General features: G+C 41.1%; 1 protein-coding gene across 1 annotated transcript in view; it reads left to right on the top strand.

Moving 5' to 3' along the window:
* PRPS2 (phosphoribosyl pyrophosphate synthetase 2) overlaps nucleotides 1-17,059 on the top strand; it is a 96,824-nt gene that overhangs the window by 26,460 nt on the left and 53,305 nt on the right. The window lies entirely within an intron of this gene.

Here is a 17,059-nt window from a genome sequence, read left to right as displayed (position 1 = left end):
AGTGACCAGGTCTCTTTAAGGTACTGTATAGTCATGAACATTCACTTTATTCAGTTGCCTAGTGTTATGCACTAAAAATAAAATTATGAATCTTGGAGACAGGAAAAATTCCATTACTCAGTAAACTATTAAACATGTAAAGCACAGGGCAACATAATTAAACATTAATGCATGTTTTCAATTTCATGGGAAATCTAACTAAATATACTTGCCCCTTCAATGCTTCTATTTTCTGCATTGTGCATATGTTTTGGGGTTGTGCCCAATCATTTCTAAAGGGGCTCCAATATGCATCCATGCAACAAACCATGCACATAACCCTTAATGCACCATTAACACATGCATCTGTAGAAACCTGTGCTATGTTACAGTGGAGAAAAAGAAATGGGACATGTTGGGGACCCGTAGGAAATAAATGAGCACATGCAGTAATGTATGTACTGTCAGCACATTAAATAAAGCATGACAGTGTGCGTATAGATGTGAATGCCCTGTGATGAATGCCTCCTGTATGTAAACATTCTTCTGGCCTTTAATCCTATGGAAGAATTTGATAATGCACACTTTTCTTGTTAACTCTGTATTCTCTAAATTAAAAAAATAAAAAAAGAATAGCTAGCGGTGAGTTAGGAAAGCTAATGCCCATGTGGTTAGCTCTTTTGTGTAACATTGCAGCAGTCCAGGCTTTGATTCTCACCTAGGACCAAACCATCTTCAGCCCAGGCTGTTCCAATGTGTTTGTGCGTGTATTTTAGGGGCACTGCTGATTTAAAGGCATTATAAAACTTCCTGCTTGCAGCATGTGTATTTCACCTGTATAAGGTGTACATTGATCATGTAGTTTCATGGTGTCATTTTTTGCTCTGTACGTACAGCCTATAGTAAAGTATATCTTCACAGTCCTGTATCATAAGTTTCCATTTGTGTTCAAATGGTACTGCATAATAGGTTAATGTATGATGTCTGTAGATTGAGAACTGACATTTCTGAAGAAACTACATATCCCATAATCCCTGTGTGTCTCTGCCTAGCAGTGGTGCAGGTGAGGACGACATAGTAATTAGATTTGACAGAGAGCAGAGCTATACACAGATCACTATGCTGGAGGAGTGGTGTTTTTTTTTATCACATTAACAATCCCTGATTTGTGATGCAACACAGAGAAATGGCAAGGCAATGACTGGATGCTGTGTCACCCAGGACAGAAATTGGCTGAATAGGAACAGACTAGTTGCAGCAATCAATGGACATAAAGGAATAGATCAGGCATGACACTACAAACTGCAGCCATAACATGTGAGCCCATCATTACAAGGTGTAAGGTAGATAACATAGGTCAGGGGTGAGCAACTGTGGCCCTCCAGCTGTTGTAGAACTACAAGTCCCATGAGGCATTGCAAAACTGACAGTTACAAGCATGACTCCCAAAGGCAGAGGCATGATGGTACTTGTAGTTCACCAACCGCTGGAGGGCCACAGTTGCCCACCCCTGACATAGGTAATTTAGCTACACTACTACCATGTTAAAACAATGAAAACATTTGAAAGCATACAATGACTTTTAAAGCGTTAGTATTCTACCTTTCCAGAAAAATGAAAACGTGAACACCATGTACACTCTCCCCCCCTCAGTCCTTGCTGTATTTACCTCTGTGGGTGGTGAGCTGTCAGTCCCCACGCAGCCCATGTAGTGGTTCAGAGATTTGAAATTCCCACTCTTCTCCCTCTTCGCTATCCAGCGCTTTCAGGACAGATCAGAGCAATGCTCTGTCTGATCTGACCAATCAGAATTACTCTGGTCTGTTCTGGGAACTCTGTACAGAGGGAGGATTTCAAATCCCTGGACCACTACACAGGCTGCTGCTTGGGCACTGACAGCTCATCGCTCACAGAGGTAAATACTACGAGGTTTGGGGTGGTGGGGAGGGTGTATGGTGTTTGCTCATCTTTACAGAAAAAATGAAAATGTGAACTACCACTTTAAGTGAAATGACAGTTTGGCATAATAGTGAATAGAATAGTGGGTGTTAGTGGACACATGCTTTGTATTTCTGTGTGTGTATGTATGTATATCTCTATCCCTCTTTTACAAGTCTAGTGATATTTGTTCAGAAAAGCAGTAAGCGTTAGACTCTGAAAAATTAGAATATTTGTCCCTTTTTTCTTTTTTTTTTTATTCCATAGTGATGGCTGTATTACATATACTTCCTGTGGCAGGTAAACATCCCCTTAGCTATGACCGTTATTGACGCACTGACAAGCAGGTAGTCTGTGTGTCTATGACAATAGCAGGCAAGGGACTGGGATGTCACAGCAGATAAATATAGTTAGACAGGTGCTATAAAAAGCCAGGTATTCTAATCATCTGGAATATATTATACGTTGCACATGCACAGGAAGATCCCTGGGGATTTTACATGGGGAGGTGGTTAAATCCTCCCACCTTTTAACAGGACATTGGTGATGCAGACAGAAGCTGCTGACTAATGAGGGAGGTGTTATTTGCATCAACTGCCATGAACTGCCAGAACACAGAAAATATTTTAAATATGAAGTAATGTTTGTTTTTTTTTTGTATTTTTTTTTTTTTTTTAAGTTTGTAACTTTAATTCTAGATTTCTCTAAAATAATCACTGTAACCCAGTATCAGTGTTTTTATTTATGTTCACTTTACCTTGTAATTCATTGTATGCTCTATTTTAGTAACGATCCTATTAATGCCAAATGTCTGTTATTACAGTGATATCCGCTAAGAGCACAATTTTTTGGACATTTTTATAATGTCATTGTAATGATTAAGATGGCTATGGTATACTATACACAGAATTTGTGTCTCCCGTTCTCTATAAATTGCTGCAGTTCTTTAATCCATTGGATCACACTTCTTACCGTAGTATAAACACTGGGCTAATCCACTTGGATGGTGGAATCGTTTTAGAATGTTTTTTTGCATATAAGCATTTCCTTTTCACTGGGGAATTAGAACATTTCGATGACGTTGAATGAATTGATGGAATGCTGGCTGCGGCTTATGCATGAGTAACATTTGCCTTGTTGCTTGTTGTACCAACCTCCGAATGTGGTGTTTGGCAGGCACAGCAGAGCATGTCAATGAGAAATCATGTTTAAATGGGAAGCATTTCTTCATAGAAGAATCCAAACATTTGTTTTCAGTGAAGTTACTATCCATTGTTCATCAGCCTCTGACAACCATTTTCTTTATGTATCAGGATCACCATCTGTTCTTATGGTATAAACTTCACATGGGTTTCTGCTAGAGAATTCCCAAAGAAACTCTGATGTTTAAGTATGGAAAACTGAACTGGGCAAGACTATCTTCCCGGAGTAATGGTCTGAAAGTGCTCATATGTATGGGTTGATCATTCCCTGATCCAGCCAATTTTTTGTGAGGCTGGCTGTAATTGTATGTCTATGGGAATACCACTGGCTGACCGATCAGGGGTGGAGATGAGGAACCTAGTTTATCACTATTTGTCCAAATTAATAGTTTTCTATTCAATGGACACATAGCCAGCACAAGTGTGTGTACTCTGTAGTTGCTTGGAGGTCTCATCTTCTGTGTGTTAATCAATTCTTTTCGGTACCTTAAAGTAGTAGTAAACCCAAAAGGAAACCTTTATAATATTGCAGCTTATCAATTCTTAGATGTGATGCCCACATTCCTTTTTTTCTTTTTTTAGGCTTTCTTTCCTTTATTTTCATCTGGTAATCCAGCTAGTAAGTATGTTTTTTTAAAAGAATAAGCTCTCCAGCCGAATGTATCAGTTACAAGATGAGACAAACTATTTTTCACGGACAAGGGTGCTTACACTGATCAACTTTTATTTATGTAAAACCTTTATCCCAAAAGGAAAAAAAAAACTGCTGTAGCTGCTTAGAGTGTTAGCAGGAGTTTGGCTTCGACTTTATAGTATAGTTAAATCTGCTAGTACATCTACTACTACTCTCCCCATAGACTGACAATGCTACTGTCCAAAGTGCTCCGTCATCCAGAGTGGTGTCTCACTAATATAGGAGGCGTGTTACTGGCCAGATCACCAGGTGAAAACAGAGGGGAAAAAAGCCAAATTAAAAGAAAACAAATGCAGCCACCACATCTAATGATTGATAAACTGCAATATATTACATTTTTGGTTTAATACCACTTTGTCCTTTTAAGAGGAGTGCTCCCAAAGTTGCTCCCAAAAAAGGCAGACAGAGGACAAAACCTGAGTCACCAGTATTTCCTATGGTCCCTCTATTACCACTTACTGACCACCCACAGTACATTTACTGTGGGCAGTGGCTATACGTACAAGCGATGTACAGACTCTGGGGCACAGTGGAATGTGGATCCTGGTACTTGGGGCCTGGTGATCATGTGATTGCTATGTCAACAAAGCTGTTATGAATCAATATGATTCATAACAGCTTGGCTTCCTTTACTAGTGAGCTGTGAATGACCCACAGCTATCACATGGGCCAATCACAGCTCCCTGTACCATGTGATTAGCTTTAGGCAATCACAGATCACTAGTATTCAAAAGCTGTATGTGAGAATGCACGCCACTCAAAGCAATCCCCGGGAGTTGCGGAACACCAGCGTGTGATGGATATCCTCAGCCGCCGTTCCTGCCACGTCTGCTGATGCGTTTCGCTCAACCCATAGGGGGCTTGGTCACAGAGGCTTTTTAGTATTCATAGCTGTCATGTACTTAATCCATTTATGACAGTTTAAAGCATTGCTGGTACAATGATCTTCATTGTATTAGCAACCCTAGTGTAAAAAAAAAAAAAAAATAAATCTTCACCCTCCTAGAGTAGTAAATGTTACTATGATAACATTTAACTACTCTGATAAAAGTATGTAAGGAAAAAAAACAAATGCTCAAAAAAAAGTTTAAAAAGTTAAAAGAATATGTAAAATTGGGGATTCAGTGATAGCCTTTTTTATCGGAGAGTACAAACCTGCCTGCAGCATTCCATGCCTGCCTGCAGCATTGCTTCCCTATTTCTTTTCTCACAAGAGAATCTGAGAGCAGGGGTAGGTTGGTCAAATCCTGTGAGAAATGGGGGGGGGGCATGGCTAGTCCACACTGCACATCTGTGTGTCTATGGAAGGGAGATTGTCACCAGCACATCGAGGATCACCAATATGGGTCCAAAAGCTTTAATGAACAATCACATAGTTACAGCAAGGCAACATTTCGGAGTCTCGCAGGATGCCTTCATCAGGTATGTGTGTCTATGGATGCACACTGCCTGACTCAGGAGCCCACTCGGCGTACAGCTTGCTAAGGAAGCACTCTAAGGAAAGGAGGAGTGGAGTGCGGCGGAGAACTCCAGAAGAGAAGGATCGTGACTGCTCTGTGCAGTACCATTGCACAAAGCAGGTAATTATAACCTTTATATATTTTTTAAAGTTTGAAAAATAACATTACAAACACTCTTTAGTATTTTGTTTGTTGCTAGAGACTTCTAGGTATGTATATTCAGGCATTACTTCCTTATACAAGTTATGTTCTTAGGGAATTGGAAATATTACTAATGGTTTACTTTTTTTTTACTGACCACCTGATGTAATGTTCTTGTACATTTTTTTTTTTTTTTTTTTTTTTATTTTCTAGTTCAATAGTTATTTATTTACAAAAAGTAACAAGGGTAAATCCGAAATCCACCCATGCAGAAGCTAGAATTAACAGCATAAGTACAGTAAAGCTAAAGGGGAGGTCCAGGAAAGCTCCATGTAGCTAATCGTAAACCTGAACGCACTGCGTAGCAGACAACTGTACAGTAGGCCCATTTAGAAACCAAGAGGAGAGAGATCAAAGAAGGAAGGAAGCAAAGGACAGAAAAAGAGACAAGGTCAAGAAGAAAAGGGAAGAGAGGGGCTCTGGATCATCGGGGGCATCAATCATTGATGTCCCATGGTATTCGGAGGGAGGATAGGAAAAGAATATGCCAACTATTCCCAAATGTTTAAAAACTTGGCATTGGAGTCGTTGAAGATGGTAGACATTTGTTCATTGAAGCGGATCTCCAGTCCCATGTGAAAAGAATGTCAGCACCTACAAAAACTGCATATCCTGACTTTTTAAAACAGCCACTTACCTGTCCCTCGATCCAACAGTGTCCTCACTGCAGCTGGTTTCACCAGCCATCCTCTCTCCCTGGCATCTCAACTGTGGGCACCCAACTGTGGGCAGCTTCACAGGCGGATGCCCACTGCGCATGTGCAAGCAGTGCTGCGCATTGTATATGGTCCCGCAGTCTTCTGTGACCTGTTACATGTCCCAGAAGGGTGGGGGGTGGCAGGAGAACTTCCGATTGCCTAGGCGGTTGGAGCAGAAGTGGCAGCTGGTATCTGTCAAAATCTGGTACGTGCCTCCCAAATATGCCTATTCTTAATGGGGAGCGAGGGACCATTTGGGTAGAGCTCGGCTTTAAAGGATACGTTCACCGTTCATGACACATTACATCCATAATCAGGGTGTAACATTTTATGAATGGACTGGCCCCTGCTTTCAAAGCTAGCGGAGGGTCTTCGCCCACCTCGCTAGCTGTCAAATTTAAAATAAACATGACCGTGTAGCGCTCTGCCTTCCAGGCCTCTTCGCTCATTCTGTTCTGTGAATGAAAAACTGCAAGTCCCGACAGCCTTAGCGGCTGTTGGCTTGTAGTTCTCAATGAACTACCAGGGTGCTGTGGTAGTTCATTCATTCTTCCTTTTTAGTATAGCGGCTTGCTTGTACATCCCGTAGGGGTAGACAGATATACTGACAGATCTGCATGGCACCAGTGATCTGCTGTTCGCTGGCGCAATGCTTTTTAGGCTCCTGCAACAAAAAATAATAAATGCACTTTTTTTTTCTTTTCCTTTTTTTTTTACCTGCAAAAAATTGTGTATAAAAGTGAACTTCTCCTTTTTAAGCATTAAGGTTTTCTTTTAATGTAAGCCAGCAGACCATTACAGTGCACATGTAGATGTGTGATATCATCATTGAAGACTGTTATATATTTTTTTTTTCTTTAGAAAAATTAGTAAGGATTGAGGTATCTTTATGTTCCCAAGGAAGTTTTGCTTTTCCTGAATGTGACATGCCTTAGTTTACTCCCCCGCTCTGCTATAAAGAAGTTGTCATCTTTAACATAACTGGTTAGAATGTTTTGGCTTCTGTGTAGTGTTGGTAACTTACTTGGTACCTCAATTACCATTTGTCTGACTTGATCAACAGGTTGAACCAGAGCAAAATGATGGAGTGCTGTTTGTTGTGTTCACCTTTTGTACACTTTTAAAGTCCTTGTTGGAATCTGGGTTGCCAAGTTTCCATTTGTCGTCCTGTACTAAATGTGGAACAATTAATGCTCTCTTGAAGAGAATATAGTATTTTTCTCTGTGTAAGAGAGATGCATTGATGTAAGTAATCCCTTCAGTGTATGTAAATCCAACTACTGTCAACTGCTTCTCCTTTCTTTTTTTTTTTTTTTCTTTTTTTGCACTCTTTTACAACCTGCAGACCAGTCCGGATATTAAAACACGTGTTAGGGGTGTTGCTGTGCATTGTTTGCTTTTTTTCTTTATTGTACATCATGGGACACAGAGCAGGCCATAATAATGACCATGTGAGTTATTTGCCACTTACAGGTGAATGGACACTGGCTAACCAAGAAAACAGGAAGTCTTCCCCCTTATAACCCCTCCTACACAGGAAGTACTCAGTTTTTTGCCAGTGTCTGTAAGGTGAATGGTCACTGAACATGTGCTCTGTGACGCATACTGGGAGGTCTGGAATGATTCTACTGAGAGTCAAGGGCCTCAATAAAATCCATTCAAAACGCTGTTAGCCAAAATGGATGATACCCAAGCCTTACTGGATATGGAGAAGAATCCTCTAGGTTTTGCCTGTAATGCGGCTTTATGGAGCTGAACCCTTAGTTTTCGGAACCATGTGCAGTTCTTTCTGACCAAGTCACTTCTGACAGGGTTCTATACGGGTCCAAGGAATTGGCCCCCATTTGAAAAGGGGGATTGAGTCCTTGAAGGTCTTTAGGACAAGGCCTGCTGTGATGGGTGAAGGTTGGTCCCTGACTGAAAGTTCAGGGGCCTGCGGCAACATTGGGGTGTGTGTGTAAAACATATATATATATATATATATATATATATATATATATATATATATATATTACACAGTGGATATAAAAAGTCTACACACCCATGTTAAAATGTCAGGTTTCTGTGACGTAAAAAAAATGAGAAATCATTTCAGAACTTTTTCCAGCTTTAATGTAACCTATAAACTGTACAACTCGTTTGAACAACGAGCTGAAATCTTTTAGGTGGAGGGAAGTAAAAATAAACTAAAATATGATTGCATATGTGTGCACACCTTCCTATATTATTATTATACAGGATTTATATAGTGCCAACAGTTTGCGCAGCGCTTTTCAATATAAGGGAGACAGTACAATTACAATACATTTCAGTACAAAAGGAATAGGAGGGCCCTGCTCATGGCGCTTACAATCTAAAGGAACGGGGAGGTGATACAAAAGGTGATAGCTGCGGGGGATGATCTGGTGGAGGTGATTTAAGTACAGTTCTTAGGTGGAAGTGGGGTAGGCTTCCCTAAAGAGGTGAGTTTTCAAAGATCGCCTAAAGGCAGGGTGGGGGCTAACCGGACATGTTGTGGTAGGGAGTTCCAGAGGATGGGAGAGGCTCTGGAGAAGTCCTGGAGGCGAGCGTGGGAGGAGGTGATGAGGGAGGTAGAGAGGAGGATATCATGGGAGGAGCGGATTGGGCGATTTGGGCGGTATCTGTGGATGAGGTCGGCGATGTAGCTAGGGGCAGTGTTGTGGATGGCTTTGTAAGCTGTGGTTAGTATTTCGAATTTTAGACGTTGGGTTAGTGGAAGCCAGTGAGGGGATTGTCGGAGAGCGGCAGTAGTCGCTGATCGGTTGGTAAGGTGTATGAGTCTAGCAGCAGCATTCATAATAGACTGAAGGAGGGATAGCCTGTGTAACGGTAGACCAGTGAGGAGGGAGTTGCAGTAATCGAGGCGGGATACAGCCGAGATGTGGATAAGTTTTGTTTTTTTTTTTTTGTTTTTTTTTTTTTGTTTTTTTTTTTTTGTTTTTTTTTTTTTGTTTTTGTTTTTTGTTTTTTTTTTGTGGTGTCATTGGTTAGGAAGGGGCGGATTTTGGAAATGTTCCGGAGGTTGAGGCGGCAGGATTTAGCCAGTGAGTGGATGTGGGGCCCAAAGGAGAGGTCAGAGTCTAGGTTTATGCCTAGCACCCTGGCATGAGGGAAAGGACAGATGGTTGTGCTGTTGATCTTAATGGTAAAGTCGTGAGTGGGGGATCGGGGAGGAGGAAATATTACAAGGTAGTGATGTGACAACCATGGTGATATGTAGCTTAGTAGATTTGTGATACGTGAGGGGATTGAGGGGGTGAGCTGGGGAGTGGAGAGATAGATCTGGGTGTCATCAGCATAGAGGTGGTATTGGAAGCCATGGGAGGTTATCAGTTGGCCCAGGGAGGAGGTATAGAGAGAGAAAAGGAGGGGCCCAAGAACAGAACCTTGGGGTACCCCAACAGAAAGGGGAAGAGGAGTGGAGGAGGAGGAGTTGTATGTGACAGTGCGCTGAGAAAGGTAAGAGGAGAACCAGGAGAGAGCAGAGTCACAGAGGCCGCTGGAGTGGAGTTTACTGAGGAGGAGCGGGTGATCGACTGTGTCAAAGGCAGCAGAAAGGTCAAGGAGTATGAGTATGGAGTAATGGCCATTGGTTTTATAACTGGGAATGTAGCTGTGTTCAGAATTAATTTACATTTAAAGTGCCTCTGATTAACCCCAAATAAAGTTCAGTTATTCTAGTAGGTCTTTCCTGACATTTTCTTAGTCGCATCCTACAGCAAATGGTTATGGTTCGCAGAGAGCTTCCAAAGCATTAGAGTGATCTCATTGTTAAAAGGTATCAGTCAGGAGGAGGGTACAAAGAATTTCCAAGGCATTAAATATACCATGGAACACAGTAAAGACAGTAAAGACCGTCAGCAAGTGGAGAAAATATGGTGCAACAGTGACATTACCAAGAAGTGTGTGTAATAAAAAAAAAAAACAATTTATGTGTGTGTGTGTATATATACATATACATACATTCGTGTGTGTGTGTGTGTGTGTGTGTATATGTATATACACACACACACTGTACACCCCTTTTTGAAAAGTAAGATTTTAATCAATATCTCAATGAACACAAGAACAATTTCCAACATTTTGACAAAACTGAGTTTCATAGAACATTTGTTTAGCTCATTACATGAAAGTAAGGTTAATAATATAACTTCGATTACATAATCTTCAGTTTTACTCAAATTAGTTGATGCAAAAATGAATACACCCCACAACAAAAGCTATTACATCTAGTATTTTGTATGACCTCCATGATTTGTAAAGACAGCATCAAGTCTTCTAGGCATGGAATGAACAAGTTGGGGACATATCTATCTTTTTCCATTCTTCAAGAATGACCTCTGGAGCCTCTAGAGCCTGGATGCTTGACGGAGAGCGATGCTCAACTTGTCTCTTCATAATTCCCCTTAGGTGTTTGGGTTCAGTTCAGGAGACATACTTGGTTACTGAATCACTTTCACCCTGTTCTTCTTCAGAAATGCAACAGTGGCCTTAGATATGTGTTTTGGATCATGGTTATGTTGGTAAAGTGCATGGCGATCAAGGGCATGGAGTGATGGTAGCATCTTCTCTTTTAATAAAGAGCAGTACATCTGTGAATTCATGGTACCATCAATGAAATGCAGCTCCCCAACACCAGCAGCACCCATGCCAGCCCCACAGAAAGACCATGCCACCACCATGTTTCACTGTAGGCACCATGCATTTTTATTTGTACTCCTCACCTTTGCGACGCCATACAGTTTTGAAGCCATCAGATCCAAAAACATTTATCTTGGTTTCATCACTCCAGAGTACAGAGTCCCAGTAGTGTTATCCTTTTTCAGCATGGGCCCTGGCAAATTTTGTCAGGCTTTTCTGTGCATGGGCTGTAGGAGAGGTTCCTTCGTGGACAACACCCATGCATGCATTCCTCTACAGTGTACGCCATATAGTGTCATGGGAAACAATCACCCAAGTTTGGCTTTAGCTAACTACAGTGAACTTGCATGGCGATTTTCTTCAACCTTTCTCATCAGAAGACACTCCTGTTGAGGTGTTAACTTCCGTGCACGGCCTGGTCGTCTCTGTGAGATGATTGTAGTTCCATCTTTGTTACATTTTTTGTATCACTTTTGCTGCAGTATTCTGACTGATAAGTAAAGCTTTGCTAATCTTTTTGTAGCCTTCACCTTTCTTATGTAAAAAACAGATTTTCTTTCTCAGGCCTTGAGACATTTCTCTTCCATGTGGTGCCATTGTTGACAGCATGAAATGGGAAGGGGTGTTCTTTACAGAACGCCCTTTTTTATAATCAACTGTCTGCTAGACACGTGTTTAACGAATAATTAGACTCCCCTGTAGTTGAGTTCTTGTTACTTTGTTGTCTAAAATTTTAGCTTTGCTCCTAAGACTTTCATTGAGGTGTATTCATTTTTGCAACAGTCTTTAATTTCCTTGTTAGGAAAAATACTTGTGTGTGCAATTTAACAAATCTTGTTTGCAATCAATGACATTTGTGGGAGTATTTTGTAGTACAGTGTCCCATAGAAAATGTTGATTCTAAAAGGAAAGTAAAGGTTTTCTGACAAATCCGTTGGAGTGTGCTCATTAATGCTGAGCTGTGTATGTATGTGTATATATGTATATGTGTGTATATATATGTGACTGCTATGGATGCCTGGCCAGACCACCAGGGGGAGTAACTTTTTTTTCTTTTTTTTTTTTTTTCTTTTTTTTTCTGCACCTGCCTGTGCCAAGTCAAAGTTCTGCTGTGTTTTCTCCTGAAAGACCTGGGGCAACAGGTCAATATGAGCCACTGCGTTTGTCTGACATTGTGGCACAGTACCAGTACCAAGAGCCAGAGGGCTCAGGAGGAGGTTGATCGCATTCTGGCTTGGGTAGAAGGGCATCTTTCAGTTCTGTCAGCAGTATTTATTCCAGGGATAGACATTTGGCAGGCGGACTACCTCAGTCGTCAGCAGTCGTTTCTGGGGGATTAGGCTCTGCATACCAAGGTGTTCTCGTCAATCTGCCAGTGTTTGGGGCACCCGGACATAGATCTCTTGGCGTCTGGGTTCAACAGCAAGGTAGACAGGTTTGTGTCCAGGACACGGGACCCTCTTGCAATAGTGGTACATGCCTTGGTGATATTGTGAGATCAGGTCAAACCTGCTGTCTCAGGGACCTTTATTGTACCCAGCTTTGCATTCGCTGAATTTGACTGCATGGCTGTTGAGACCCAAATCTTGAAAGATTGGGGAGTGTCAGACTCTGTAATCCACACATTGAGCTGGTTTCTAGGAACATTTTATTATAGAACTTGGAAGGCATATATTTCTTGGTGTGAGGATCGAAATTGGTAACCCTGGGATTGATCTGGAGAATTTTTGTCTTTTCTCTAATCAGGAGTAGAAAAGAAGTTGGCTGTTGGTACTATTAAGGGTCAGATTTCAGCCTTGGCTGTTTTCATCAAAAGATATTTTACTTCTCACTCTTGGTTTGTACTTTTTTGCAGGGAGTGATGCATACTGCTCCTCCTGTCCGGCAGCCCCTGTGTCCTTGGGACTTGAACTTGGGCTTGGCAGCTTTTTATACAAGCCACCATTTGAACCTATCCGGGAAATTCCATTCGTTCTGCTAACTTGAAAGGTTCTGTTTTTGGTTGCAATCACCTCAGCAAGGGCATCGGAGTTGGCAGCTTTTTTTTTTTTTTTTTTTTTTGTAGAGATCCATTTTTGGTTTAACACCAGAATAAGGTGGTGTTACAGCCTCATCTGTCCCTTTTTTCCAAAGGTGGTTTCTAGTTTTCATCTCAATCAGGACTTTGTTCTGCCTTCATTCTTTCCTAGGCCTTTTTTTTTTTTTTGTTTTATAGAATGACAGCGCAGATTAGAAAGGATGATTTCTTGTTGATTTTACTGGAGGGACCCAGGAGAGGACAGGCGGCATCCAAATGAACTATTTCTAAGTGGATTCGTCAGTTAATTATTCAAGCCTATGGTTTGAAGAGCACACTACCAGGAGGCTATCCGCCACCAAGCTTCAGCTGCTCAGATTTGCAAGGCTGCTACATGGTCTTCGCTTCATGCATTCACAAGGTTTTACCAGGTGGTTGTCAGAACCACACATGGAGGATTCTGCCTTTGGCTGCAGTGTTTTCCGAACAGCTCCTTTTGGGATGTTGATGGTGGTTATTGTGATGGCATCCACCCCTTAAGGTTATTGCTTTGGGACGTCCCACATAGCCATTATTATGGCCTAATAAAATTAAAAATTAGTGAAGCGCTTGTATCACATGAATACAATCATGTATCTCCATATAGTGTAATTATAAATCAAAGTGACCACTATATATAATAAATGTGTGTTGACTCCCTCTAGTGGAAAGAAAAAATAGTGTCAACCAAAATAGCTAAATAACACACATTAGGAAACTAAATATATAGTGCATAAATCAAATATAATAAACAGAATATATATACGTGAAAACAGAATATTGGCCACATACAATAGTGTCTAAATTATACATAAATAATATATGCCATAAGTGAACAAGACAATATCAAAGGTGAAAAAAATATTCCATGCATGTGACTGTGCTTTAAGCTGGAACACACACGTGATCTCCACTTCTAAGTGCAAGTACTCTCCTTCAAATGGCAGCAATGCCTGCTCACCTCCCTTCCTCGACCCACACAGGGCCTCAAAGCAGTTACCACCTCAGTGGTGTATTCCTCTGGCAGACTCCTTATTCCTCCTCCTCTCTTATGCAACTCATAAAAAGACAAGAAAGCCTTCCATAGTGTAGTAAATTTAATAGGCAAAGTTAAAAGTTACAAAGTTTTCCACTCACATGCTCCTTTCCATAAAAAAGCGTTTTTCCCAGCCTGTGGGTAGATGTGCATGCACCTGGGGGAATCCAATATGGCCACTGTGTCCGGACATACGTCACCAGGAAGTAGACAAACCGACGCGTAGCGTCACGTGCGTCGTGACTTCATCAGGGTTCACCAGGAAGTAGACAAACCGACGCTACGCGTCGGTTTGTCTACTTCCTGGTGACGTATGTCCGGACACAGTGGCCATATTGGATTCCCCCAGGTGCATGCACATCTACCCACAGGCTGGGAAAAACGCTTTTTTATGGAAAGGAGCATGTGAGTGGAAAACTTTGTAACTTTTAACTTTGCCTATTAAATTTACTACACTATGGAAGGCTTTCTTGTCTTTTTATGAGTTGCATAAGAGAGGAGGAGGAATAAGGAGTCTGCCAGAGGAATACACCACTGAGGTGGTAACTGCTTTGAGGCCCTGTGTGGGTCGAGGAAGGGAGGTGAGCAGGCATTGCTGCCATTTGAAGGAGAGTACTTGCACTTAGAAGTGGAGATCACGTGTGTGTTCCAGCTTAAAGCACAGTCACATGCATGGAATATTTTTTTCACCTTTGATATTGTCTTGTTCACTTATGGCATATATTATTTATGTATAATTTAGACACTATTGTATGTGGCCAATATTCTGTTTTCACGTATATATATTCTGTTTATTATATTTGATTTATGCACTATATATTTAGTTTCCTAATGTGTGTTATTTAGCTATTTTGGTTGACACTATTTTTTCTTTCCACTAGAGGGAGTCAACACACATTTATTATATATAGTGGTCACTTTGATTTATAATTACACTATATGGAGATACATGATTGTATTCATGTGATACAAGCGCTTCACTAATTTTTAATTTTATTTTGCACTTATTGGTATCAGCTAAGTGACAGCAGCTGTATTTTGTCAATTATTCCCATGAGCGCAGGAGGATCCCTTATTATTTTCATTATTATGGCCTGCTCTGTGTCCCGTGATGTACTTTTAAAGAAATTGGATTTTTTTCTACATACTTACCTATAAATTCCACCTCCTTGGAGTACATCCCAGGACACAGAAGTTCCTCTCCTCTTTCTGGATTTTCATTGCTTGCTACAAAACTTCTTGTGTAGGAGGGGTTATATGGGTGACGACGTCCTGTTTGGTTGGCCAGTGTGCATTCACCTATAGGTGCCATCTAACCCACAGTCATTATTATGGCCTGCTCTGTGTCCCGTGCTGTACACCACAAAATAGATTCTACAGGTAAGGATGTAGAAAAAAATTAAAACCTTTTTTAACCATGAAACACTTCATTCAAGCCTATGTACTACAGCATGCTGTGATACACTGTGGTGCAGTGACTTGCAATGCAGTGAGTTGTGTGCTTTTATGCAGCTCATCTCACTGCACCTTGGTGCAGCATTATTTTCTATGTGCCCTTGCATATCAGCTCAGCAGATATAGTGTGGAATCTGTTGAAATACCATTTAAATTGTTTTGTTATACCTGGAGATCCTTTTATTTGTTACTGAAAATACAGCTTTACCGGTCTGTGAACCGCATTAGTGAGTTCATTGCTGACTTTAATGTAGCCTGTAACTTCTAGACTAGCCCGGTCAAACCAGTAGAGCATTTGCCTATTCTGGTATTTTTAGCAGATCAAAACTGGAAAGTAAATTATGCATGCAAATCTTTCCAAACATTCCAATGCAAAGCTGTGTCATATAATTTTTACTGCCACAGGTTTGCAACAGACATCCTGAGTGTTACACTGTTGACTTTTATAAACAATACAGTGTACATGAGAATGAACAAATGGTCAAAATAGCACAGAAAGCCTTTATGTCACCAAAACACAAGTGTAAAGGTACATGCACACTGGCTGTTAAACACTGCTCTGGACATTTTTTCTGGCATAAAAAAAAAACTTGACGCTGGTAAACGTGTGTACCGTGTTTATTTTCATTAGCCAGAATAAATAATTTATTCTAGTCATTAAAATGAAAATACGCCCAAGCACGAAATGCACCTAGCATTAATGAGTGTTTAGACGTGTTTACATATGTTATTGCTGTATTTGTCGTATTTCTGTCAAACAACTGATTCTTCTGCGTTCAGGAGAGTAGCATTTTACTGCCTCTAAACTCTGCTGTTCCTTAAGGGCTTGTTCACACTTGACTTCTTCCCAAACACCCCTATAGCGTCAGACAGGCGTTTTTAGAAGTGTTAACTTGCCTACCAGGCGCTTCTACCCCCTTCCTGCCCAGACCAAGTTTCAGCTTTCAGCACTGTCGCAATTTGAATGACAATTACGCGGTCATGCAACACTGTACCCATATTAAATTTTTATCCTTTTTTCACACAAATAGAGCTTTCTTTTGGTGTTAATCGCTGCTGGGTGTTTTTATTTTTTGCACTATAACCAAAGAGCAAAAAAAAAAAAAAAAGTTTTTGTTTTTATTAGAACATCACTGATGTGCGTTAATGAGGTGGCACTGATGGGCAAAGGTGGGCGGCACTGATCATCAGGGCATTGATGATCAGTGCCAATCCCTTCGCTGACAATTGCCGGTTCTTGGCAGTACTTTCCTCACGCTGTGACAGCATGAGGGGAGTGCAATTGATAACCGGCAACTGTATATTTACCCGGGGATCTGCTGTCATTGGACACAGCTGATCACGTGGTAAAAGGCCGCCGTGATTGGCCATTTACCTTATCACATGATCAGCTGTGTCCGTAGGACACAGCTATCACCAGCGCCGCTGGGCGTGTTCTGGAATGACTTCGTCCCAGAACTAGACAACCATGCTGTAGCCGTCCTTTGGCTATAGCAAGGTTGGGAACTGGTAAAAAAAAAACTCTCCCCAAACACCCTATGTGCGGTTTTGAGGCATTTTATAGGCGTTTTTAAAATCGTTAAAACTGCACCACAAACGCCTATAATGTACTTAATGGTATTAACGCCTCACAAGCTCCTGGTAAAATGCCTGACAGGCGTTTGAGGCGTGTCACCAT

The sequence above is a fragment of the Staurois parvus genome, unplaced genomic scaffold (genome assembly GCF_062004578.1).
Source record: "Staurois parvus isolate SC_StPar_1 unplaced genomic scaffold, SC_StPar_1.0 ptg000696l, whole genome shotgun sequence".
Taxonomy (NCBI): Eukaryota; Metazoa; Chordata; class Amphibia; order Anura; family Ranidae; genus Staurois; species Staurois parvus.
The sequence above is the reverse complement of the archived record's forward strand: the minus strand, read 5'-3'. Positions and strand labels throughout refer to the sequence as shown.